Source organism: Erithacus rubecula (genome assembly GCF_903797595.1).
Source record: "Erithacus rubecula genome assembly, chromosome: 3".
Taxonomy (NCBI): Eukaryota; Metazoa; Chordata; class Aves; order Passeriformes; family Muscicapidae; genus Erithacus; species Erithacus rubecula.
Genome location: NC_136689.1, coordinates 102,273,038 through 102,299,283, shown reverse-complemented (window position 1 = coordinate 102,299,283; position 26,246 = coordinate 102,273,038).

The following is a 26,246-nucleotide window of genomic DNA, read 5'->3' as shown; positions in this document are numbered from 1 at the left end:
CAGACATCTTTTTTTTATTTTTTTTATCTAGGTAACATCTTTAAGAACTATCAGCAATAGTAACAGAGGCAAACAACATGGAGTTCATTGTTTGAATATGTCTTGTACATACAAATGAATTTGCTGTAGGAAGCAATGTTTATTCTCCCCTAGGTGTGCATTCAAAGGAAGTTTCAATAGCAGAGAACTCACGTGAGACAGTAAAAAAAACCTACCAAAAGAGACTGATACACAGAAAAGGTACTCAAGGAACAAATCTTTGCTTCTGTCATTGTTCAATCCCAGCCAGCAACCAAATCCTATGCAGCTGCTTGCTCACTCCCGCACAGTGGGATGGAGAAGAGAATATGAAGGGTAAAAGTAAAAAATCTCGTGGCTTGAGAAAAAGACAGTCTAATAAGTAAAGCAAAAGCCATGAGCAAGCAAAGAAAAATAAGGAAATCATTCACCACTCTTTGAACAGGCAGGTATTCAGCTGTCCTTGGGAAAGCTGGGCCCCATCGTGTTTAATGGTGACTTGGGAACACAAACACTATCACTCCAGAATGTCCCCCCTTCTTTTTTCTTCTCCCAGGTCTATAGGCTGACCTTGATGGCATATGGTATGGGATGTCCTTTTGGTTAGTTGGACTCATCTGTGTCCCCTCTAAGCACCTTGTGCACCCCCAGCCTGCTCACTGGTAGGGGAGTGTAAGGAGCAAAAAGGCTCTTGGTGCCCTGCAAGTGCTGCTCAGCAATATCTAAAACATCTCAGTGTTATCAGCACTGTTTTCAGCACAAATCCAAACCATCACCCTATACCAAATACTATGAAAAAGATTGACTCTATCCCTGCCCATACCAGCACAGCCTCTTTTTATTCTTCTAGAAATACTGTCACTAAAATAACATTTGACTTCTGTCAGTTGTTTCACTAATGATTCTCAGCAGTTGAGTCAGAGTCAAAGTGTTTAGTTTTAAATAAACAAATATGAAGTTGCAGTCCCAGTTCTGAAAAATTTACAGAAAAATATTTACTAATATCCCTGCTCTTCTAGCAGAACCCATTTGAAACATGGTAGATAACTGGCCACATAGGCTTAAAATGAGTCCAGAGGTGCAGTAGTTGAGCAAATACCCAGAATTACTTTTGTTATCCTCTGAGAACACTTCTTCTTTGCCTTATCAGTGGGGCATACAAAACATAGGTTATCTTGTTCATGCTTACATATTTTGTGGTGATGTTATGATGATGGCAAATGGTTAGAAGAAGACAGCACATTCCCACTACCTCCTGAAAACCTGCATGGCTAGAAATATAGAAATAGAAACATATTGTGGTACCCAATTATTTTTCATTTTTACTGATTACTAATAATTTCCATGATTTTACTGTAGTTTTTTATGCTGTTCTACAGCAGAAATGTGTTTGCTTCAATGTTGGTTGGTAACAGCAACTGCACATGGAGGTGGTTCTAATAATGCAGATTAGTGGATCTAATTCTACAGGAGGCTCCTATAGAGGTACACACTGAAAGGCAGAAATGTGAAGAATATAAAGAACAGCCAGTGCTTTCCAAAATGCACAGATGTCAGTCAACATATTGCATTCTTTTTCCTCAAGGTTCTATTTCTCCATAGTTACCAGAGCAGAGAGATGTCTGTTCTCAACGGACATAGGCCAAATTTTTGGCCAATAGACTTGTAGCTATTTTTTTGGCTGTATGGAGCTTAATTAATCAACTGGCAGATTTTTTTGGTAATCCAGCCAGCAGCCTCTATTTCAGTGACACAACATCCCTGATGACTAAAAAGCAGCTGATTTGTACTGAAGTAGAGAAGAGTTGGGATGAACCACCTTTTCCTCTCTTAATACAGCTGATGGATTTGAATTAATAATAGTGCTTGTTCTCCCTGTGGAATATACTATTACCCATCTTACCATTTTTTCTTGTTCAGCATTTCCATGGTAAGAGAGGTTGGAGACACCACTAGTGTATTTCATATGATAATTGTCCCAGGTGGAAGCCAGTTATTTGATACTTTAAATTATGGATGCCCCTCAACTACATACATCTCTGTTTACACTAGCACTAAAATGGACCTTGTCTCTCTCAGCAGGTAAAAGAAGAACAAGAAAGCTTCTTACCTTTGGGGTTTTTAGGTGAATGTCCTGCTACAAAGTACAGTGATGTCACTGGAAAACTCACACTGGCCTCAGCAGTTTTTTGGAACCTCTGAAGTGGTTGAAATACAGAGACCACATATTAAATTGGTGTGTATACTAATCAACTTAGAGACTGCATCTTTTATCTCTACACATACATATCCAAAATGGACCAGTACTCACTTGCATTGACCTTTCTCTTTGGAAAGACAATTTTGGAGTCTGAAGTCCTGATCCTGTGAGGGGATTATTACTAATGCTATCTTGTCCATCTGCAGAAATTCCTGTTTTGAAATCATATTGAAAGACAGACTTTGAGCAATCTATTTTGTGTCCTGTCAAAGGAGATGGGATGAGGCATCTCCAGAGCCTCTGAGGACAAGGATTCTTTCTCCAAGTATTCTTTTCTTGGATGTTTTTTCAGTTTAGGTGAGACTCATTTAAATATCAATAAAGAAGAACACTTAGTTGTAAATTCTAAGGTCAAGATCTGCAAAATCAGACTGCAGCCAACAAGGTACTCCATGACTATTATAATCAGTGGGAATCTATCTAGCTGCAAGGAGATCCTTCCCACCTGGTGTTACAGGGACAAAAAATACATTCTCATTACATAGGCACTTTTCAGTCTAGCCAATGGTAAGAATACCTTCCTGTCTCCCTTTCTCCCTTAGATACCTTGTTTTACATTAATAAACTGTGGACACCCCCCACCCCTTCCAACAACCATAACTTGTACTGCTCACAAATGACATTTCAGGAAATGTTACATTAAATAGAGCCAAGCAGCACGATTGTGCAATTCACTTGATTGAATGCACCAGGGTAGGAAGCCAAGCCAGCCCCCACCACGGTCTGAAACCCGTGGAGCAGACAGAGCTTCCTCTTCATGCAGTGTCCCCAGATTCCCAGGCCTGGTTGAAAGTCTTCTTCTGATTTATGAGTAATGAGCCTGAGCTGGTGATTTCTAAGCAGCAAACTCCCAAACAGAAGTTTGGGATGGGCACTGCACTGTATCATATGTGCTAGACAACACCTAGGCAGACTCTCAAAGGATGCTTTCATTGGGATGAGAAACTATATGGTGATTGAGTGTGCTCCTGTCACTGTCTTCTCTCTCTTTGCACAGTATTAAATGTGCTGTTAAATGCTGTTAAACTTGGATTTTTAAAAGTTTTCATTTTAAAGAACTTATCTGCAATCACAGCATAGAAATATATGAAGCCTAGTGGTGAAGGTGCCGGTGAGACTGATTGATGCAAAAGTCTGGTTTTGGGGAGGGGAGGAGGGAGAGCAAATTCCTTTAGTTGTGCTTAAAAGTAACAAACTTAAAAACAAGACAAGAAAGTTGAGTGGAAGCTGAGAGGTTGAATGCAAGCTCTGCCAAGATTTGAAAAGTTACAAGCTAATGCTGGTACTGCATGTTTTCTTAATGATTGAGGAATCAATCATTTTTGTACATGGATCTCCTAGCATACAGACAGTGTAAGCTAACAGTGTATTACAAAGTCAGGGAGGTGATTAAAAAATGATTTGCTATTGGTATTTTGACTGAAAAAGTAGAGAAAAAAAAATCTTAAGACATGTTTTTACTGGAGCATTCTTTGTCAAAAGTCTTTCTTACTTGAACTCCAGGAAATGTCTCGCCAAGTTCTGCCTATTACTCTCTGATTTTTATTTCTGAGTGAGACTGAAATGCAGATTTTGACTGTACCTACCTGCATCCTGCACAAGTATATGTTGCATCTCTGCAACATATAGATGTTTTTTGAACATCTAAAAAACCTACCTGGACAGACACTTACCTCTATATAATCTCTTTGTCTCTATGGATTTTCATGCTTCTACCCATGTGGTTATTAAAGTAGCTCTCACAAAATCCTGCTCATGTTTAACATTAACTTAATGCTAAATAATCACCAGTCTGACTCTTAATGTGAAGTAAGTTTAGGCCAAAAGCTTGTTTTTTAAAGCAGTTGAAACTTTGTCCAGAGCTTGAGTAAGACTTGAAGACAGTTTTGCTGTATCTTTTAGAGGTAACAAACATAAAATGTAACAGGAAACTGCAAATGGGACTGTTTGTTATCCTTGTGGAAAAGGGGGGTAAAAAAGGAAAATAAAATCCCTCAGGATTTTGGAAGAAAGTAACATCTGTGAATCAGGGAAAAAAAAAAAAACTGCTTCCAGAAAAGACATCCAGAAACTGAAATCTTCTTGGAGGCCTTTAGGGCTGTGTCTAGCCTCTCATGATCACTTTGGGAATCTCACTGTTGCTTTAACACAAATGGCTGTGGCCAGTTTGGAGGAAGAGATGTTGAACTCTTTTGTCCTCTCCTTTAATCTGGTGAATCTGTAGCTCTGTTGCTTGCACATTTTCTGAAGCTGTGGCTCCCATTTTCATCAGGTGACCAGAGGGATCCTGCTCAGCTGGCTTAGAGATGATGGCTTTGGCACTGGGGAAGGAAAGATGGATGAAATTAAGACAAAGAATGCTCATTCCCTCTTCCCATGTTCCACGTGGCCAGATGACAGGAGGTGTCGTCACAGGGTATCCCCACTTGGAGACAGCCAGGTGACTCTGGCAAAGCTGGGCTGTCTCACTTTGGAGATGCTGCCTCGTGGTCAGCTCAGGCAGCAGAAGTGTGGTGTGGGCTGATGGTCTTTGACAGTGCTGCAGGGCACGGAGCAGAGCCTGCCCTGAGCTCCTTTCAAACAACTTCAGATGCACTGTGTTTTTGGTGCTGAGTATTGTCAGAGCAGCACTAGAACAGTTAGCTTGAGATGTCAAAACAGCTATATTTCTAAGAAAAAGGAATTAAATTTTATGCTAGACTTAGGGGACAGTTCTTTTTTTATGCTGCTAATGGAGTATCAGAGTTGCCTTTTGGTGTGCTTTATTCACAAGCTGGTCTGGAGACAATTTTTTTTCTTCAAAGTGTTTTTTTAAAATGAATTGTTTGTAGTTTCGATGAAGTTGTTCCTCCTCCAGGCTATACATCAGTGCCTCACTATGCACCAGTTACTCCCTTAATTTACAAGCTGTGGTAGTCATTGTGTTTTACTATGTTTTTAATTTATTTATCTGGGAAAGATCCACTCAGAGTCTGTGTTTTTCCTTCCTCAATTCTCACTAAGATCCTGCTTTTTTTACAGATTATGACCAGAGCATAAAGTAGCCAAAGTGAGATGCCAAATTTTTCAAACCCCTTATCTTCCAACAAAAGTTCACCTAGAAAAGGGATTGAAGGAGTGACATGACACCCCCTGTGCTGCTGAACACTCTTTTGCAGATAGAACTTTTGCAGGAGCATTCCACATTTAACTTCACATTGTCTGATCTGCATTTACCCTGTGACTTTGACAGAGTTTGATAGTCTTCATCTAACAGGTTTTGAATGTGTCTTACCTCTTTTCATATTGATCACATATAGAAGCAATTTTAACTTCACATTAAACACCTCTGTTACAAAATGGACATTATTTCTAACTGCTGTCTGTTCTAAGACCAAAACCAGGTTTCAAACAACTTTGTGAGATCTCCTGTTTACTCGTTCATGCTAACCAAAACCCTGTCTCCTGAACTTTCCACTGGCCGAATAACCCTGGCAGATTTTTTAAAAAGGTTTTAGGGGCTTTCTTTGTGCCCAAGGAAAGCAACATTTCTCTGTGCAGTTGGAGACCCATATCAGGACTCCTCATTCTCATTCCAGGAGCACAATATGCCCTTTGATGTGCACTTACTCAGCAGCACACAAGGTAAAGCTGACCGACCTCTTGTTTTGTGCATAGGTAATTTATGCACTGCCTCTGGGAACACACAAATGACAGGACTTACATGTGTGAACCCTATTTGTGCATGAAATCAAGTGTAAATTTAGAGCAGATGGGGTTTTGACTCATTCATGATAGAATTTATGGCAAAAATTAAAAAAAAAAAAAAAAAAAAGCAGGAAAAAAAAACCAGAGAAAAAAAGAGGGGAAAAAAAAGCCTGAAGTCAGTTTCCCAAATATATTCTTATGTACCTAAGGACTTTTTTCACAAAAGTGAGGAGTGACCTCCTATAGCTTCCCTGAAATTAAACAGCATATGGATGGAGTGTATATACACATACATATACATATACATATACATATACATATACATATACATATACATATACATGTATTTATGCATATCCTGGTATACAGGGCATATTCCTGGTGCTAAGTAGTTCTTGAAAAACAGGCTGCTTTTTTGAATGCTACTATTGTGCCTAACTGAATGGTTTTCTTTGAAAGATGGACTAAGCTGCCATCTAATACAAACCATTTGGTTTGATTATCTTATCAGCAAGCTGCTGCTGCTGCTTATGTGAGTGCAGGGATCAGCTGTAGACAGAGGTGGGTACATCTCTAATCCAAGGGGTGGGGTAAGTCTGAATGGTGGGGAGAGAATTGACACTGCCAGACTCTTGTTCTGACATAAAACAATTCTGAAGTATTCAGCAAACTGGCTGGTCTTTAAAGCTAGCCCCAGCCTAGATCAGTTCTTTTGTTGTACCTCCTCATCAAGGTCTTGGGCAAACTTTGGCATGTATCACTGCTGATAGTGTGGTGCAATATCTAATGCAGCACAGCAGAATCTGTAAAAGATTTTAATGACCCTTATCTGGTGCAGCTTCTAGTAAAGGCTTCTCAAGGCTGCAAGTCTGTCCTTTGTTAAAATTTCCTTCAATTTATTTGGTGACCACCCCTGTAAGCTTTGGACACAAGCATTGTTATATTGTAAGCAATATATGTACATAGTGTATATTCCCAAAGCCAGTGTTCAGAGAGCATGAGGAGATTTTAACCTCCCCACTCTTCTTTTTTTGTCTTCTGGTTCCTCCTCTCTCTTTCCCATCTGTTCACAACTGGGCAAGGTTCTTGGCTGTTGACGTTCCTTGATGGGCTTTAGTGTCTTTAGCTGTCCTCCAGGACCTGCTCACAAGCAGTGATGCAGCTGGCTGGGAGAGCTTTGTGGATCTCATTCCTCCTAAACAGTTTATGATTTCCCTCAAGCCTGTGGAAATTCTTCTTGGGAGAGACAACTTCATGGCATGCTGGGATGTCCATCCTCTGAGGGAACCCTGTCATGGTTATTGATGATCCTTTATTTTAAAAAATCCATCGTAAGGGTGGAAAAAAGATCTACTGGAATGAGGCAGTCCCTCTTGTTTTGCTGACTCAAGAACATTTGGTATGTATAAACTTAAATTGGTACATAATGCAGTCTTCATAACTGAGTGCTGTGTGAACATTGTTTGGTATCCCTAAAGGCCGGTTTTCCCTTTGAGTTCCAGTCCATCAGTCTTTTTGTTTGACTGTGGCCTCTCTCTATCAGCAACTAAGAAGATTTTATGCTATTTTGAAACACAACCACATGTCTTAAAAACAAGCAGGCTTCTCTTTGCAGCATATAACCTGACTCCTTTTTGGAGCAAGTAGTCATGAATGTGAGTAGAGGGTTCAAAAGGTTATGGATCTTGTAAAATACTAAGGGAAAAGTTGGGTTATGCCTTTTTTTTTTTTTTTTCCCCAGTCCATCCTTTTGAAAGTCCAATTACCTAAGGCTGTTTGAAAATCCCAGCTTGAGGGATTCAAAGCCATGAAGCTCAAGATCCAAGTATCCAAAGTGCCATCCTGTTATCTCTGCTGCTTCCTCCCTTTCTATGTAACACCAAGTTGTTCCATCTTGTGTTAAGTTACGGACAGTGCTTTGAGCCAAGGCTGTGGGCTATTATGCACTGCTAAAGAAGACTTTTTTTTTTGCTTTAACAAAGGCATTACTGGCCCAGATATCACTGCTATGAGTATTTTGGAACAAGAAAAGTCACCAGAAAAGAAAATTTCTTTTCCTTTCAGAAAGACAGGCCTACCCAGAACTGACCTGTGGTTTGTACTTTTCTCCTGAGCACTTGGTTGGCTCAGTGGTGTAAATGATGTAGTTCCCTGCCATGGCTGCTGAGGCTGCTGCATGTTCTCTTCTCCTGCTGTTTGTGATGCTCAGCTAAACCCCACTGTACAGGGAATAAATTGATGGGAGGTGGGATGCTGCACTCAGCACATGTGCAGGAAAGCACAGCCTGCCCACTCATTGTGTGCCCTTGGCAGGAACACCCTGGGGTGCACCAGCTCCTGGTGACAGTGAGGAAGGGAAAGGTGGAGATGGGATCCCCTTCTCTGCTGGCTAAATGCAAGGATATCTTCCCACTTTGGGCATTTGTTGGAGTAGATCTGGGGCTCCAGCAAAGTGAGAGCCCTCCTGCTGTGCCTTGTCTCCTGCAGCATGGCCAGTGCTCACAGCTCCCCTCATCTGTCCCTGGGTGTCAGGAGCCAGAAGGGCTTTGGCGCCGGTGTGACTGACACCCAGCCCAGCGCTGTCGGGGAGAGATAAGGGAGAGGCACACATGGTAGAGTTCCCCAGGGCTCTGTGGCTTGGGTGCAGCCATCTGCATAAGCCAGGCTCTTCCTTTTCAAGCTATGAAAAAAATTTCTACCTTAATCCCAAGCCTTGTTACCACTTGGCTATGGCTGCTCTGGCAGCCATCAGGGAAGGAAAGTCCAATGTGACACATTGCTGAGAGGGCAGAGTAGCTTGCTCTGCTGATACCTGCCTCTGTAGGATGGAGGATTGAGTCTGAAGGGAAAAAATGTTAGGCTGAACTTGCTGACCACCGCCTGATTTCAGCTGATGTACTAAGATGGCTTGAGGCTATTGCAAACAGAGGGACAAAGAGCTGTAAATATCTTCTTTTCCTTCTCCCTTTTTTTCCCAGATGACAACCCTAACAGTACCCAGAGATTCAGAAATCATAAGTCAAAATCAGTAGTGTAAAAAATGTCTTGAAACTTAAACATGTGATCTAGCTTTCCTTTGCCATCTGGCTTGGGAGTAGCTTTAGTTAATTTTCTTTTGCTGCTTTTCACCGTTGCAAGGGATGGAGTTTTGTTTTGGTTTCTTCATGAAGCCCAGGTTCTCAGGTAGAAAAATCAGGTGGCTACAATAGCTGAACATTACAGAAAGCACCAAGTAACAGTGGAACTTACGATGAAATTGCAGGATCAGGAAGTCTCACAGAGCCTCAGCCCATGACAGTTTGACTTAAAAACCAAAACAAAGACAAAGGCCACATTACCTAACGCAGATGAGAAAGCGCAATAAAATCGTGAGCCATTCCTATTCCTTTGTTACTGACAGAGTCCCATAGCAATTTCCGGGACTGTAAAGACATCCTAATAAATTTCCAGTGTTTCCTCAAGTTGAATGAATCACAGAAATGCTGCTAGCCTTGAATAGGTTTAGCATTCACATCAAGTGCTCAATGGAAAGCTCAGCTGAATCACGGTGCAGCTAGAAACAGACTGTAAATCAAGGCTATGGGCCATGCAGTATGGAGGGCTGCTTAACAACATAACCAACAATAGCAGTCCTTCAAGATGGAAGCAAAGACTTCTTCCACAGTGAAAAATGAATGAGTAGACAAAAGGAAAGGCATCACCCTCTGATTGGACTTGTAGCTCTAGCGAGAGAAGTTCAAGAAATCCTTAGTGGGACAAGAACTAACCCTAGGGAATCAGCAGGTTTTTGTGTTGCTCCTCATTGAGTTTAGAAATAAAATAGTGGTGCATGGGAAGCACATCTGTCTGGTGATCAGCTCTCCTGTAGGACTGCAATTCAACTCGACCCTCTGTTGTCCAGTTCCCTGTTGGAAGAAGTTGAGCTTGGGAATGCTCTTGCTGCCTTAAATGCTTGAAAAATATTTGCCTTAAGTGCTGTGGTATAAACCAGGGACACTATAGAACAAATACAATTATGTTGGTATCTCTGGGATACTCAGGAGGTCTAATCTGGGTTGGTGTGTTTGAGACCAACTTTGGAGACTCCTAGGAAAGTTGTCCTTTTTGTAAAGATGTCAAGAAGATGAATGTTTTTTGGCAGAATTTCATGCCTTTGCAGTGTTTCCTTTCAGATGCTCTAACAGCACATGGTGGACCTTGGGAGAAGTGGCAGGTTGAGACTTTTGCTGTTTCAGCTGAAATGGGACAATTGTGGGACACAAGATTCCTGAGGGTGATGGGAACTGGTGGAGGAAGTCCTTTGCCGGGTAAGAGGCAGCCCTTTCCTCTGAGGCCAGAGAGGCAGCACGAGCTACGAGGCAGGAAGCAACACCAGTGGTCGCCAGCTTTCCTGAGAGACCTGTTAGGGCCAGGTCAAGGCAGGGGGACCCAGAGGATGGAAAGTGTATTGACTACTGTGGGGGGATCCAGCAAAAAACACAGGAGGAGGGGATCATAGCAGGTGGGAATGCCAGCTTGTATGAAGGAGAGCACAGTCCCAGAGGGCTGGCTGGGAGCAGACAGCTTGGCATGGTGAAGCCTTTCAGGAAAAGGTCTGGCATAGCTGCTGGACAGAAGAGGAAGGCTGCAAAAGCAGCAGCGAGCAGGAAACCTGCTAAAAATGTGCTCGTCCAGAAGCTCTTTTGAAGAACCAGAATTTTAAAAAAAGTGTAGCAGGTATTCAGTGGGGTGAGCATGTGTCAGCACAGCCTGCTCTCCCCATTGCCCATCTCCCAAGCACTCCCCACTAGGTGCCAGTATAGGAGCACACCACTGCACATCCTCTTCGAGGAGTCAGAAAAAGGCATGGTTGAGGCTTTTCAAACGTATATGTGCTTGAAAATGTGTTTTCAAATAGACGTGTGTTCATTGTGTTCACAGTTTATACTTGGGTCTGAATACACAACATGCATGGGGGAAGCATTAGTGTTTAAACCAATCCCCACGGGCACTATTGCTATTAAAATGTTAATATTATGGTGGGATATGGTGTTAATAAATGGTGGAGCAGGACAGAGGCACCCAGCTGCTGTAGCCTTTGAGTCGTCCCCACTACCCCTGGGCAATGTAAGCCCCAAATGGGTTGACATGGACAGAGCCTGTCCACTTCCTTCCAGCTGGGAATCAACCACATCACCTGATGGTACTTGCTGCTGGAGGAATATTTAATTGTAAAATCAAGAGTTTTATCAGAAAACAGCAAACAAATCTGGCTTTTTTTTTTTTTTTTTTTTTTTTCTTAAACCACCTGGCAGCACTCCTTGCTAAACTCCTACTGAGTACAAATAATTTTATAAACTGCTTCTGCTTTTCATTGTAGATGGTTTTGCAGTAGAAAGCAAGATGACACTTGAGGTGGAGGATGCTTGGTGGATACCTGACTGAGCCTCAAAACTGAGCCACAAGGTGACAAAACACATTGCCAGTACATTTCAAGTCTTTCTGGAAGAAAACTGTTGCTCCATATCTTGCAGACCACCTCTGTCTACACTCTGCAGATTTAGTTATGAAATTAGTGAGTAAACAGTGTATGAAGTAATTAGCAGGACAATTCTTTGTTACAGACCACTTTGGGAACAAACAGTTTATTGAAGCTCTGATGCCTGTCAAGTCTTAAATCTTTCTGAGAAGAGGTTAAATTGCTTTGGTTTCTCTGTTAGCCATGCCAAAATAAATAGAATGTACTCAACTGAAGAAAACAAATACTTGAAAATAATGAAAAATCAATAGTACCCTTGTTATTCAGTAGCAGGTATACAGATCTAATCTGACAGGCTGTATTGAAAGTGCAAACTGAATGCTCACACATATGTATTAGTAATGTCAAGATTAAATGTTAGCTTAAATCTCATCAATTCATTTTATAGGACAGAGAAGAATTACTGAAGTAATTTTATCTGAGCACCCCCTTCATGCCACCCCATTTTGGAAAGGGTAGCTCTCAATAGAGTCTGTATTTGTGTGTGTTTAAAAATGTTCAGATTTCAGGTACTCTTCTTCATTGCCACAAAGCTTTTAGTATTGCCTCAACCTGTCAGCTTCTCCAGACAGGAAGAAATACTAACAACAAACCTATTTTCATGGAGAAATTTAAAGAAGTCTTTCATTCTTGGCCTGATAGCATTATTCCCATGGGCAAAGGACAAAGAAATATACAGCTAAGGAACAATTTCACATAAAAATTACATCCCTTCGTCCAAAAGCCCTGCTATGTGTCATGCTGTTATGGAGCACATACAGGAACTGCCTCTGCCCTTTTGTACAGAGCTGGCCTTTAGGCTCCATGCAGTCTGCGTCCACCGGCCCCACTCATCTGAGGGAACTGGGAATTTAAAGAGATTCCAAGCTTTCAATTTCCAAATGTGTGTATTTCTAGCCCTTTTCCATAGCAAATGGAAGTATCTTAGGAATGGCAATTTTTAATTTTTGCTAGAATTAAAAACAAACAAACAAATGAACAAACAAACAGAGTAAAATACATTCCTCCATGACTACAACATGGGCAAGGAAGGATGTAGTGACAGAAGAAAGGAGATAAGGCTTGCTTGGGTAGGTCTGACCTGCCATCCAGCAGCCTAGGAATCCTCTAGCAGTGGTCACTACAACCTGGTTTGGGGGAAAGTACAAGATGAACACTGTTTCACTGCTCCACTGTCTAAATGAAGAGAATTGATTGCAAGACTGCAAATATTCAAAGAAGACTCTCTCCCATTAATTTTTGGAGCAGGATCCTCTGTGACATGTGTGAGTCATCAGAACAGAATCAATCTAGTGATTATTATTTTCAGCAGTGGAAAGAAATCACCAGGAGATTTGGTTTGGGAGGAGTCACAAGGAGAGACAGGACCTTATTTTTGAGAATAGAGGCAGTGTCATCATGCACTCTCCTCTGGCAGTCATGGCTGAGGCTGGGTTGTCACCTGGGAAGAGGTTGTGCAGTGTGGTGTGCCAAGGAAAAGAGAGACAGAGAGACCTGAATTTGTCATGTCCATTCATAAGATGCTCCTCTGAGTTATCCAACATGAGCCAGTGGACCTTGTGTTTTCTCTGTGGGACATAGAGCTGATGAAGGTCTGAATGCTGCTGAGGGTGGTGTTGGTGAGGAGCTGAGCTCTCCCAAGGTCTCTCTGTTATGTAGGGAGTGTGGAAATGGCTGTACCATCCCTTGGCTTTGGACAGGACAGCTCTTTCGCTTGCCTCTTGGGAAAGGGTGACTCAGGCTCATCAGTGCTTTGATCAGCTCGGAGCCAGTACTGGCAAAACTTCAGAGAGCCCTGGATTACCTGGGAAGGTGCAGATAACAGGTATGCACATTGCTCAACTGCAGACACTTATTTGGTGACTAATTTAGGAACACTATTGTCCCTGACTAAGGAGGGCTTTTCTTCTAAGGATCCCTATCTCATCATGACAGAGATTTAAGTAATATGAATGCTTTCTCTCTTGATTACTCAAGGAGCAGAAGGACTGTCACCACCACAATGATCTCTTCTAGATCTGCACCAAAGTGAGGGCTTACAGGGCATACTTTCCATTTTCTAAATAGGACAGGAAATTTTCTGAACATTTTGTATCCAGGATTACCTGATTTGAAGCCCTTTCTCTTTGTTTCAGTGAAGCTTGGCAAACTATTATTCTTACTTGTAGCAATTATTTCCCAATAGAGAATTGCTCTGAGTGCCAGGGAGTCATCCTGTTTGCAAAGGGGATGACTAGGTTATTGGAGGCTATTGAACTCCGCAGCCTCACTTTGTGGAAACAAAAGGTGCTGTGGGTGAACCTCACCTCTAACTGCTGCTGATGCATGAAACATCTAAGTGAGATGTGAATATTAACAATGCCACATCCACTGCTGTATGTTATGGAGAGTACTGTCTTTACCACCTTTTCCATCTCCTTTAGTGTTTCTTGCCTTTCTTGGGAACATGCTTGGATCTTTGTGCTGACTAGATTCTGCAGTCCTGGAGTGGGCCAGGCACAGGGTATCCCTGTAATCCACTCTTGGAAAATGGCATTAGCCTTTGTGTGTGTGTGTAAGCACTCGACCCTGGAATTTTCATAGGCTGCAAAACTGGTTAAATCAATTAGAGCAACACAAACTGCAATTGGTTTTGCATGAATCTATTTGCAAGATAATTCTTATCTTCACTCCTCCCCATGAACAATAACTGACAACATTACACTCCTTCTGAAATGCTTTTTGATAGGTTAATGGACCCATATTGAGAGCATATAATTGCAGCAGTTTGGTTCAAGAGCTGATGTAATGGATTACATCCCTGTTGATGCTTGGGGTTGGGATACAATACAGAGAGGCTGCCCGGACCCTCTGGTGCCAGAGGGCTTAACACGGTATTGACAGGGCTGTGCATATTAAATCCAGATCAACCTTCTGAATGAATGCAGGCACATCTGAACTTACATGGCTGGAAATCTCCTTCCATAATCTTAAAGGAGTTATTTTTAGTAAAAGTTGTTTAAAAAAAAAAAAAAAAAAAGAAAGAAAGAAAAAAGCCCATACTCTTACTGCTGAGATATGAGCTGAAGGAAACCCTCCTGTCAGATCTGTTTCATGTATGTTACAAGAGCAGCAAAACAGAAAAGTTCAGCGGGGTATTATTTTATTTTCCTTTTTTTTTTTTTTTAATTTATTTTAAATTTATGGGGTCTGACAAACCAGTCTGGAGGGTGCCAAGTCCAGAGGAGTCTAAAGGTATCCTTCAACATAGGTTGATAGCTGCTGATTAGTTTTGGCAGGAATGATTTCCTGATACGCTGCAAATGAAAATTAACATACTCTGGGGCTTCTTGGAAAAAGTAAGCAGCAGTGTTTCTTGCTTTAGAGATCCATGCTGGGAAGTGCTGCTCTCCCAGACTCAGCTTGGGTAGCTCCACTGGGTAATACCACACTCACTGACTCTTCCCTTTGGAATGAGCCAGGATCTTCCCAGAGCCAGGTACCAAGCAAGGTGGGGTGAGTAATACTCTCTCTCCCACTTGCATAGCTGCCAATTTCAAAAGAAATAATCTTTTTTTCTTTTCAGTGTTTGTAAACTCTGATTTTTAAATGTACTGTAAAGTTAAAAACGATTGAAAGAATATAAGTAAGAGTACCTAAGACGGTTTGTCATCTTGCAAGCCCACATGGAGCACTTCTGTCATTTAAGAGGCCTGACACCACATCCTACTGCTCCTGGTACAAAGTTACCCAAATCTATCAGCAAATCTTTCATTCCTGCCTGACGTCTTCCTATATGGCCCTTCATGAGCCCACTGAATTTGAATTTGATGCAAGTCCAGCTTACATAAAGGGAATTGTTTTGGAGTTTTGCAATAGGTGTTCAGTGATATTCTCTCATTTCATGAGTTCACCATGAAACTTGATGTGCTTTCTGTGTCAAAGAGATTCCTGTTGGAACCAAGCTAATTTTCTAATGACACCATTCTCAACCCTTTCCTATTGAAATAAAGCCTTGATTCAGATTGTCTGATGTGTTTTTCACATTTGTGTCCATTACCAGTAACTTTTTTTACTTTTGTCAAGAGTATGTACAGGTCACATCTTCCTTAAGGCCCTGTCTAGCAGCTGACAGAAACAGGGTAAAGACTTCAAGACACCTGGTGCAGTTAAGATTTTTGGAATATAGTTCTATCACTCATCCAGTTGCCCTGATTCTTGCTGGTTTTGGGACAGGCAGTTGTCTCTTGACACATCTTCAAGACCTCCTTGTATTCCACGCCAGAAGATCAAAATTCAGAATTATTCATAAAATTAAATTCGTGGTTTTCAGTTATGTCTAATGTGCAAAATTGGTAACTATTGAGATGCAAAATGTTCTGGGGCCTTGCAGCGTGCTAGCCCAAACCATGATACTGTTCATGGTTCATGATTTTATGGTATCAAATACACAGGAGTGTTTTAGGAGAATAAGAAGACCTATTTCAAAAAAGGGAAGACACTGAAACCAGTTGGGGTTTTAAACTCCAAATTGTCAACAATACCCCTGAAATTTTATTTTCAGAAGCCATGAATCAGTTTTGCAGTTGAAACATACAGAATAGTAGAAGATGATCTCTCCTCCTTCCCCCCTGAATTTCCTTTAATGTGGGCAGTCTAAATCCCTGTTCAGTGAGATTTCCTAGCTTATAAAATCCAGGAGAATTCATACTGGAGAGAGCCATGCCTCTTGCTGCTCTCTAGTATTTCTGTGAGTAGTCAAAAGCAGGAAATTCTGAGAATATTTATGTAAAGTTTTATTTCAGTTCTGTGTGATCATTCTCCACGCAGACCTTCTGATACTAACAAGTTGCTCTCTAACCTGTTCTGCTGCTGCTTGCTATCCCCAAAGTCCTACTTGATGAAACTTGGCATGCTGCAGCTATGTCAGGTGTATGAAGCAGGACAGTGCAAGGGTTAATTTTGCTATTTGCACTGACATTAAGGGATGCAAGTCCTCTTTGGAGGACATGGGAAATGGTCCTCTGCAATGGAGAACCCTTGATCTCGCTCAGATGCAGTAAGACAGGCTTAGTTTCTGTTTTGTTTGAAGAAATTAAATACCCCTTTTTACTCATAGCCAGAAATAGGCATTAATGGTTCTTACTGTTCAGGCTTAATGGTTCAGATGTGCACACTGCAGGTGCTTGAGTCTGATGTATTAACACTCTCCTTAACATGACCTTGTAAGCTTCCACACCTTGTGGAGTAGGACATGTGTTTCTATTTTCATAGATTAAGTACTGTATTTTATATAATAACTAAAAATCAGCTTTTTGGGAAAATGCTGCCTTGCTTTCCATGTTAAGGCCAGAGACCCCCTCCAGAATCTTGCAGCAGCTTTACTGTGTATTATTGTATTTTGGTGAAACACTGTGTTTGTCACCTAAGAGCTTGCTTCTCTTTCAATTCTGGTAACTATAAGCTGGCAGAACATACTTGCTAGGTCTTTGATTCTGTATCTAAACAAAGCAGGGGTGATAAAAGGCCATTGCTCTGGAGATTTTAGTATTTGTTGAGTTAAACATTGCTGAGCAGCCTAGCATCCCCACCCTTGCCATGAATGAATCTGGAAGGAATGAGTTTGAAGTCTTGCTCTGGTTGACTATAAACCTTTATGATACGTGGGATGTTCCTTGTGGAGGGAGGGAGGGAGGCAGTTGCCTCTCAGGCAAAATGAGCCAAATTCATCAGTTTACTCACTGCCCTGCTGAGCAGGGCGTGATGGGAGTAATTCAGGGTGCCTGGCACCTGCTGGAGCAGGGAGGCTGGCTGGCAACCATGAACCTGCAATCAACCTTGATGCCTGCCCTCAGTGCAGACTGTAAATAACAAAGGCATTTCATTTTATTTTTTTTCACTGGGGATGGGAACAGTGGTGAGAGTAAACAGAAGGAATTAAAAGCACCATGTTGCTGAAAACACGTGGTGGCAAGCCCTCGGTCGTCACCACTGCTGGATGCTTTTCAGAGCTTTTTGTAACAATTTGTACTCAAGGAAAATTGGTTTACCTCTTCTCCCCTTACCTCATCTTCACTGTAAGAAGCAATGGGCACATGAGCAAATCTTTACACTAAGAAAAAATGAAGCAGCAAATTGCAGAGACTGAGGATAACCACTTAAATGATGTTAACTGAGAAAGACCACCTCTTGCTACTCCCTTTCCATTCTTAGCCCCCTAACACAGCTGTATCAACCATGGATATTTTAATGACTTCATTAATATTTTTCTTTAACACTAGCTGTGTTTTTATGACATGCACCTGTAACTGATGTTTTGCTCCCAGTTGAATCCACTAGCCAGGATCCATAGTGCCTTTTTTCATCTGTAGAGGGTGTGTATTTGAGCTATTGGCAAACAATCCTCAGCCAGGTGGTTACTGACTACAAAGGCTATAACAAAATGCTCACCAGAGTCACCCATCCAGTGTAAGCATTGCAGCTGGAAATTCCTGGATATTACAGGAGTTTCACAGCTTTGAGATAGAGGGCAAGAGGGGCTCTGACTGTTGCTGTGCCTGGTGCCTAGAGAGATTTCGTCACCTGGCCATTCTGGGCTGAATGTCCCTCATCTTTTCTGGAAAAGTACCTTGGAATGTAACTTGGGTAACTTTTTAAACTTTGAATGGCCAGTGATTAGAAATCTCAGGTGCTATGGATGCAGCTAAGCAGTCAAGGTCACTGACTCTGGAAGTGCAGGACCACAGAAACACAGGCTGCAGGCTCAGACTCCACTGAGTCTACTGAAGATTTCAAACTGCTTTTGGGCTTTATTTTCCAGAGCACTGGGACATTTCTAACACTGAATTTAGTTCAAAGCTATTAGATGGACAAAGAAGGAAAGCCTTTACCTCAGAGGCTGTTAATTTTATATTTTTATATGCAGTAGGTTGTTTCTCAATAGATAGACACAGAACTGTAAACCATCCTAAATATCTGCCTAGGTCCCAACAGAATACCTGACAGCTAAATGACACGTGAGAGCTGGAGGACAGTGCCCAAAGGCAGAAAATTAAGCCTTTGATTAACTGTAGTCACTTTCCTGTGATTAGATTTTGAAAAGCTGTGATTTGATTCCTGCTGCTTACTTGCTTGGGTGTGCCCTGCACTTCAATGTAAGCTCTTCAGATGAAATGATTCTGCTCCTACAGTGTTTGGAGTTTGTACCTTCAACTGCAGTAAAAGGCATGATTCATGTTACAATTTAAAAAAAAACCCCAAACATCAAGGAAATATATATAAAATGTGAGTGTTCATAATGGTAGAATTCACTTTTGCAAGTACTTTTATGGAGAAGTGTTTATCCTGCCATAAAAGAGAGGTGCTAGGTGGGTGTACAATGAATCCTCAATTATTCACAAGCAGTTTATCCAGGTTGTGGATTAAGTGTGCTGCAAAGGCCCTGACACTTAGCTGGCACCGTGCAAGGGGGTCCATCTGTACTCATGTGCTCAAGCACAATGTTCCAGGATCCAGTCCAAAGCTTTAGTGAACTCTGCGTGGCAACACCTAAGTATGCCCTGGCTCCAGCAAAATTTATCCTAGTGGTTGCAGTGCTGCAAACATACTTTGGGTTGCACATTAGCTAATACACCCTCTTGGAGCAGAGTGCAGAAATACCTAAGAGATTGTGCAAACGGCAGGTTGTATCTGGCAGAGCCAGGGCTGAATTAGAGCTAATAAGTCTGGCTAAACTTACGTTGACTCTTTCTGGAGTCAATCACAAAGCTGACCAGTCTTCACTTTCAATATGTGCAATGTGCTAGAAGACATACAGGCTGTGTCTGAGCTGTTCTCAGGAGTGACTGTGCTTCCAGCTCTGGATGCCTAAGCACCTATTGAGTTGAAACCTAGAAATGTAGAAGTCCCTTTCTCCCTCTCATCTCTTCCTCTGGCCCTGCTTCCCAGGTGGAGTCCAGTAACAACTCAAAATGCTCTAGCTGTGACACCACAGCAATTAGAACTATGTTGGATACACAGTGGATGATGTGTATGAGCAGAAATGTGCTTATCACAGAAACACAGTTCTTGGGAAGTCATCATCTAGGGCCAGTGTCATCCATTCTGCCAAACAAGCATATACCCCCATGAAATGGAGTCAATTACATTGGGAAAGTCCATGAGTGTGGGAGGATTTGACCCAGCAGTTTGCTGAAGCTAAAAACATTTATGTTTTTCTAACTGCCTTAACTTAGAACATTTTCACCTTTCCTGCTGAAATTCCCCCCCTTTATATGGTAATGAAGGAAGTGAATACATCATAAAAAATCTCAAAAGCAAAAAAATCACAGATGAGTCACTGATAATATTGATAAAATCACTGAATGAAGCTGACCTATAGCTTTCAACCTTCCTGTTTTTCTGTGCCCACTCCTCTTGCAGCTTCACAGACCCAGTTATGCCTCTCCTTGGTGTTCGGAAGGGGACCAGAGGGATTTCTTCACCTCCCTGTAGCAAGGACATATGCCAGAGTCACAGAATCCCTTCCTTGCCATGCCAGGATGTCACAAAGTCTTTAGCACCTACAACAGCCCCTGAAAATTCTCAGAGCTACTTATAGCAGCAACCAAAATGTCTTATCACACTCCTGCCTTGGTGACAAATTAAAACTGCAATTTGATAATTAACATCTTTCCAAATAAAGGGCTGGATCTCACTTCCCCTGCTGCTGATTGCAAAACTGGACTTGACTTCAGTGGAAGCAGATCTGGCCTCGAGGGTATATTTAGAGAAAGCAAGTAGCAGCTATTTTCCTAGTGTTTATTTTACATTTCAGGTTGAGGCATTTGCAAGAGTGGTTTCTGCTGGACTTTGTGTAGCTGGGGTTGTGACTAACAATAATAACAGGCGAAGCTGTGACTTTGCCCCAGCCCCGGAACAAGAGGCCGCCTTGTCCCCAGAGTCATGCAGGAGGCACACAGTGACTCACACCCTTGTAATCCCTTTGCTGGGTTTCCCCTCACTCCACGGGAAAGGAAAGGAACTTTTTTTCCTCCTTCTATACTTGTCACAGCCCATGGTCCCAGCCATGCTTGTCCTCTAGCTGTGAAGTGTGCTGGGAGTGTGACTGCACTGAAACCCACAGGTCAGGGTGTTCAGCAGCCAAGGGAAGGTAAGCAAGGGTATCCAGTGGGAAACTAGGCTCTGTTTCATTCTGCCTTGAGTGCAAACCAAACATGCATCATGGTGCAAGGCAGCACCTTGGGATAAGGACTCCATAGTGCCATAACTTTTGGCACAGCTCTCTACAGCCTTTTTGCTCTGGCAGTTTCATGCATCAACTTTATTTATTCATTAATTAAGGTATCTCATTCCTTGCAGAGGTACCATCCTCAGGACATGCTCTCCAATGGATCTTAACATATACAGGTGTTGGATCCCTGTGAGGTGATGGCTCTGGAGCACTCACGCAGGGATAATCTGGAGAGTATCAGTGTGAGACTAGTGATGACTGTAAGAGGCTTGGAAAACTGGGTATTTTGGGTTTCTGTCAAGGCAGCCTGTCTGTGTCACTCCTCTGTGTCATGTTCAGAGCATCTGAACTTATGGTTGTTTGGACAACAGATAAAATGGAGTTTCTTGGATACTGGGGTTTTTTCCAGGCAAGTGCTTTCTCTTTTTTCATGCCTTCCACTGCTTATCAACTCCTCTTTTGTTTCTGATAGATTTGATTCATATTTAAGAAACTGCCTTTGAAGTTGAATTGGATTCCTTATAAAGCTCCACGTGTGTTAATGGATACCTAGATCTGGGAAACACCTGTATTTTGCTCACAATAAAGTTCCATGTTTTCTCACTGAACTCTTTATGGGCTCATTGAGTGCCACAACCTTGAAGGACCAGCCACATGCAGATCAGACAAATGTGTGTTTCAAGATGGCACAGCATTTTGAGCAGATCAGCTTCTCTCACAACTGAAGACCAAGAGTGGAGCAAAACCTAATCAAAGAAGATATGGCTTCTTTGGAAAATGTTCAGTTGTTGTCCCTTGGAATAAAGATGTTGACTGTTTAGACTATTTAGGTTTAGATTCTTGAAATTCTTCTTCATATAAAGCTCTTACATCACATCACATCATTCAGAAGTTATGCCTCTACTGCTGTTAACCAGATAGGAAACCTGACCTGAGGGACAGAGGATATCTGTACCCTGCAGTCACAGCAGTGACTGCTGTGACATCTGTATACCTGAGACAGCTGCACAGCCCTGAAACTGCAGTGCCTTTTGACACCTGCATGCAAGAGGCAAAAACAGTCCTCGTGTCTAGCAAATCCCTCACTGCCTGCTAATCCTACTCCTCTGTTTCAAGTAAGCAAAACTACCTGGGGCAAAACTACCCTTCTGTTTACCTCACTGACCAGGTATGTGCAAGGTTCCTGTGTTGGTGGTCTGTGCCACAACTCAGCAGCAGATACCTGGTGCTTGTGGTTTCAGTAGAAAAGGTTCATCTGCTAGCACAGGACATGGTAATCTTTTCTCAGTCATGTCACAAGGGCACACTTCTTTAATTTTCTCTCCAGAAGAGGTAATAATGTGCATATTTGGGAAAATACCCATTATCTAAATGTCTAGGACTAACTAGAGATAACTAGAGATCTACTAACTAATTCAGTGTAGTAGATCATACAGACACACTTTGAAAGTCCTTAAACACCACTTTTGTGGGAATTGACTGGGTGATTCTTCTTGTGCTGGCACCTTGAGTAAGTCCAGGCTTCTTTCCATCCAGAAAATTTGACTGTGTGTCCTGTCAGAACTGGGATTAAATTACAAGTAAGAAAATTCCCAAGATTTGTGATTAAACCTTATGGGAAGCCAACAGTGCTACAAATTTAAATAATTTCTGAGGAAAACATAAGTCTTTTACGAATGTCCTCCAAGTCCTCAAATTCAAAGCGACTTTGCATGAGTCCATCTCGCCCTTCAGGCATTCTTGGCCGCCTGTTTTGCTCAGTGTGCCCCTTCCCTGATGCAAAAGCTGTCCCAGCAGGAGCTGGGGGTGGCTGTGGAGGGGGCAGCTGCTGGAGGGGCTGCAGCAGCTCAGCACTGCACAGTGGGAGCCTCCCCAGCTCCGCTGCTGAGGGCAGTGTTGGCTCACAGCACACGTTATCTTCTCGCGCAGCTCCTTCTCCCAGCACATAAACAATTTTGTTTTTGTTTAAAGACTTTCCCACACGAGTGTCTGCCAAGTTCAGAGGACTGCTCCCTGAGACTGATCTTGAATTTTTTGGAAAGGGAGATGAGATTATATAATAAATTCAGTTAGTCTCAGTGAGGCAGTTGGGAGATGCTGGTTGAGACTATAATATAACAGCCAATGGAATTAAGAAAAACAAAAGAATCCATAGTGTAAGTGGGGAAGGAGCTCAGTTTTCAATTTAGTTAGTTTAATTTGGAAGCAGATTTCACAGGGGAGTGATTTACACATCACAGGATGGTTGAAACATTCTCAAAACAGTAAACTTGAATAGATCAATTTGTCTTACAATAAACAGCATGTCTTTTTTTCATATACAGCTTGTTGTACACCTTGTTGTGTACCTGTGGACTCAATGATCTTAGAGACCTTTTCAGCCTAAAGAATTCCATGATACAGTGGTTTTCAAGTAACAGTCAACTGGTGCTTTAAAGAATTATCACTGGTCTTACCACTATAACAAAATTGAAATTCTTGCTGTTTGCCAAGTGCCTATGGGTATACTGATACTTTTTGTCCAGCTCATGTCTTGCTCTTCTAAATAACTAAACATCCCAAATGCAATGGTTTGAAATAATAATACAGGAGAAAGATTCCTTTTAAAATTTTAAACTCCTTAACCCAGCATTTCCAGGGAAATGTAACTTTAAAAGCACTGTGGAGTCAAGGCACTGGTCTGGCACTGGGGCTGCAGGGAGGCAGGCAGGCTGCATGCAGGAGGGGCTGGACACCCACCGTGGCTTCTCTCCGTGTTTCTGGTGGAATGGATGCACTTGGCCAAACTAGAGTTTTCTCATGGAAATCTGCTGGCAGTGAGGCTGAAAAGGGAGGGAGAGCTGTCAGAGCAGCACCCCTGAGAGAGAGGGAGCTGCTCATGTACTCATCATCTCTAATCCTCCTGAGTAAAGTCTCTTGTGGTCAGTGAGGGCAGGTACTGCTCTGCAGAGGGAGAAACTGTGACAAAACAGAGCACCAAACCTGTAACATTGCTTGGGTATCCTCCTGTCTCATTTTCCTTGGATATCTTTCTTATCTATTTGTGGTGCCTTAGTCTTTCTCACACAGCAAGTTATCCTCTCCTCTGAAAAGAATACATAGAATTAGTAAAACAGCAGCAGCAGTAATGAGAGGATTTCAGTCTTAGGACAGTTTAGATGGTACCATATTGATAATTTTATTTTTTTACTGTATTTTTTTATACAGTTGAAATATAATTATTATTATGCAAACCATCTAAAATGTCCATAGGAAAACAAATTCATCTTATGTTTTGAGAACTGAATAACTGTATTTGTGTACTGAACAAGGAAATACATCAGCTTTATGGTTGCCTCATAGTTAATTATTTCTTAAAATAGAGCTTGATTCTGACTGCAGAAACTGTAGGGACTCTTGGGAGCTAAAAAAATCTTGAAAATCCTAATTAATAGACCATATAACAAATGCATAGTTCAAGATTGTAGAGAGATTATTTCAACTTTTCTATTCTTTCTACGTAACTGAGGGGGTTTTTTATGTAAGGTTTTTAATTTGTGCTGCTGGACCATGCTACAAACTGTTTATGACATGTTTCCTTAATTATTTAGGATTTTTTTTTTTCCATTACATTACAGTTTTTCCATATAAAGATAAAAAAAAAAATAGCCCTGCTGTATTCTGAAAGATAAATGAAGATAAAAATGAAGGACCTGTTTATTGTCATGGAATTATAGAATCACAGAATATGCTGAGCTGGATAGGACTCATCAAGATCATGGAGTCCAGCTGCTGTCCCTGCACAGGACACCCCAAAAATCTCACCATGTGCCTGAGAGTGTTATCCAGATGCTTCTTGAACTTAGCCAGTTTTGGTGCTGTGACCACTTCTCTGGGGAGCCTGTTCTGTGCTCGGCCACCTTCTGGGTGAAAAACCTTTTCCTGATACCCAGCTGGGTCTCACCTTTTCACAGCTAAATATCCCAACTTCAGAGCATGCCAGCTCTGATACCTTATGACTTACTAAACATAAAGAAACTTTATGTTCTCCTTCAAGCATCTGCAATTGCCTCTGTAGGAGACTTCAGCCACTCCACCTGCCTCTCCTGCCTCACCACTGGGCTCCCACTGAGGAAATGGGATTTGCTGCCCAGGCTGGGGGCAAGGCAGCAGCTGTCATAGCCTGTGGATGCTGGTGCAGGATATGCCCAAGTCCTTCTGCTCTTGCCAATTTTTCTCCCCTTGCCTGCAGGCCGTCTGCCACCAGCCCAGATACATCACTCCTCAGGTAGGGACATCGCACATCTGAAAAGTGAGAAAAAAAGCTCCTGGGAAATCTCAGAGGACTTATACAATTACATCCTTCAGGATGTGGGGTTGATTACTCAGGAGGTGACTTCTACTTTATTTCTGAGTCAGTACTGAACAAGTAACTGGTCTGGTACGTCACTAGGAGGGACTGTGGTGCTCTGGTGCTGCCTTTTGCAAGAGCCTTAAGTCAGACCTGCATTTTCTCAGCCAAAACCAGTCTGGTCCTGAGAAATGTACTGAGCAGCAAATGCAGCTGTGTTTATCTGTCACAGTTTTGGCTGGTTGAGCTTGGTGGTGTCACCAAGCATTTGAACCGTGGTTACAGGTTTAATTTGGGAGGTCAGTGTCACTGTGCTAAATAGACTAGAGCTATACCTCTTATGGATGTTTTCAGGCTGCCTCAAATGTCTTCTGTGCAATTCCTAGGTGAGGGCTCATACCAGATGAAAGAAATGTGAAAACAAAGTTTAATGTTAGGAGGAATGTGTGCCATTCTATTAAAACCTGAAGAACAACTTCTGCTCTGTCACTACATGGAGGAGGAGGAAAATACTTTGTCTTGTTATTAGAAATTTGTGTGATTAGTGTGGTTTATACCTAATGGCCAAGGCCCTTTTGTGATGATGCACTTCCTCATCCTTTAGATGCATTTATTTATGTTGAGACTGCTAAAAAATGCATAGAAAATCTGAAAAGCAAAGTAGGAAATGAACTCCTTTCTTTTTTTGTCCTTTTTTTGTGTGGTTAGAGAAAGTATTTTAGAGCATTTGTTTCCAAATTGCAAACCAATCTGATCCAGTTGTAAAAATTTACAGTTATGCATTGCCCTTGGAATCCGAACTAATGAAAGTTCACACAATAAAATGATCAAATACAGCCCCAATTAATAACACTGTTACTTTTATCAGAATGATTGCTCCAAGAAAACAAAACCTTTATGTTCATGCCCTAGTTTCTTCTGGACCCTATGCAACAGGAATGTTTCGAAGAGGCTTTTAAAGATCACTCTTGCTTCCTGAACAGCACTCCTACTGCAGACACCCACAGATAGGATCAGACCTTACTGCAGTGTCATGAAAAGGCACTTCCAGAGGCATTTACATCCTCACTCTTTTAGCTGCCCCCAGAATTTATTAGTTAACAGATCACTGCTTTCTGTTTCTGGAAGTTTTGGTCTTTTGATGATGCCACCATGTTCCTGAAATACGCAGGAAAATGGAGGCTCTGCATGCCTGCTTTGTTTGATGAGCACAACAGTCCTG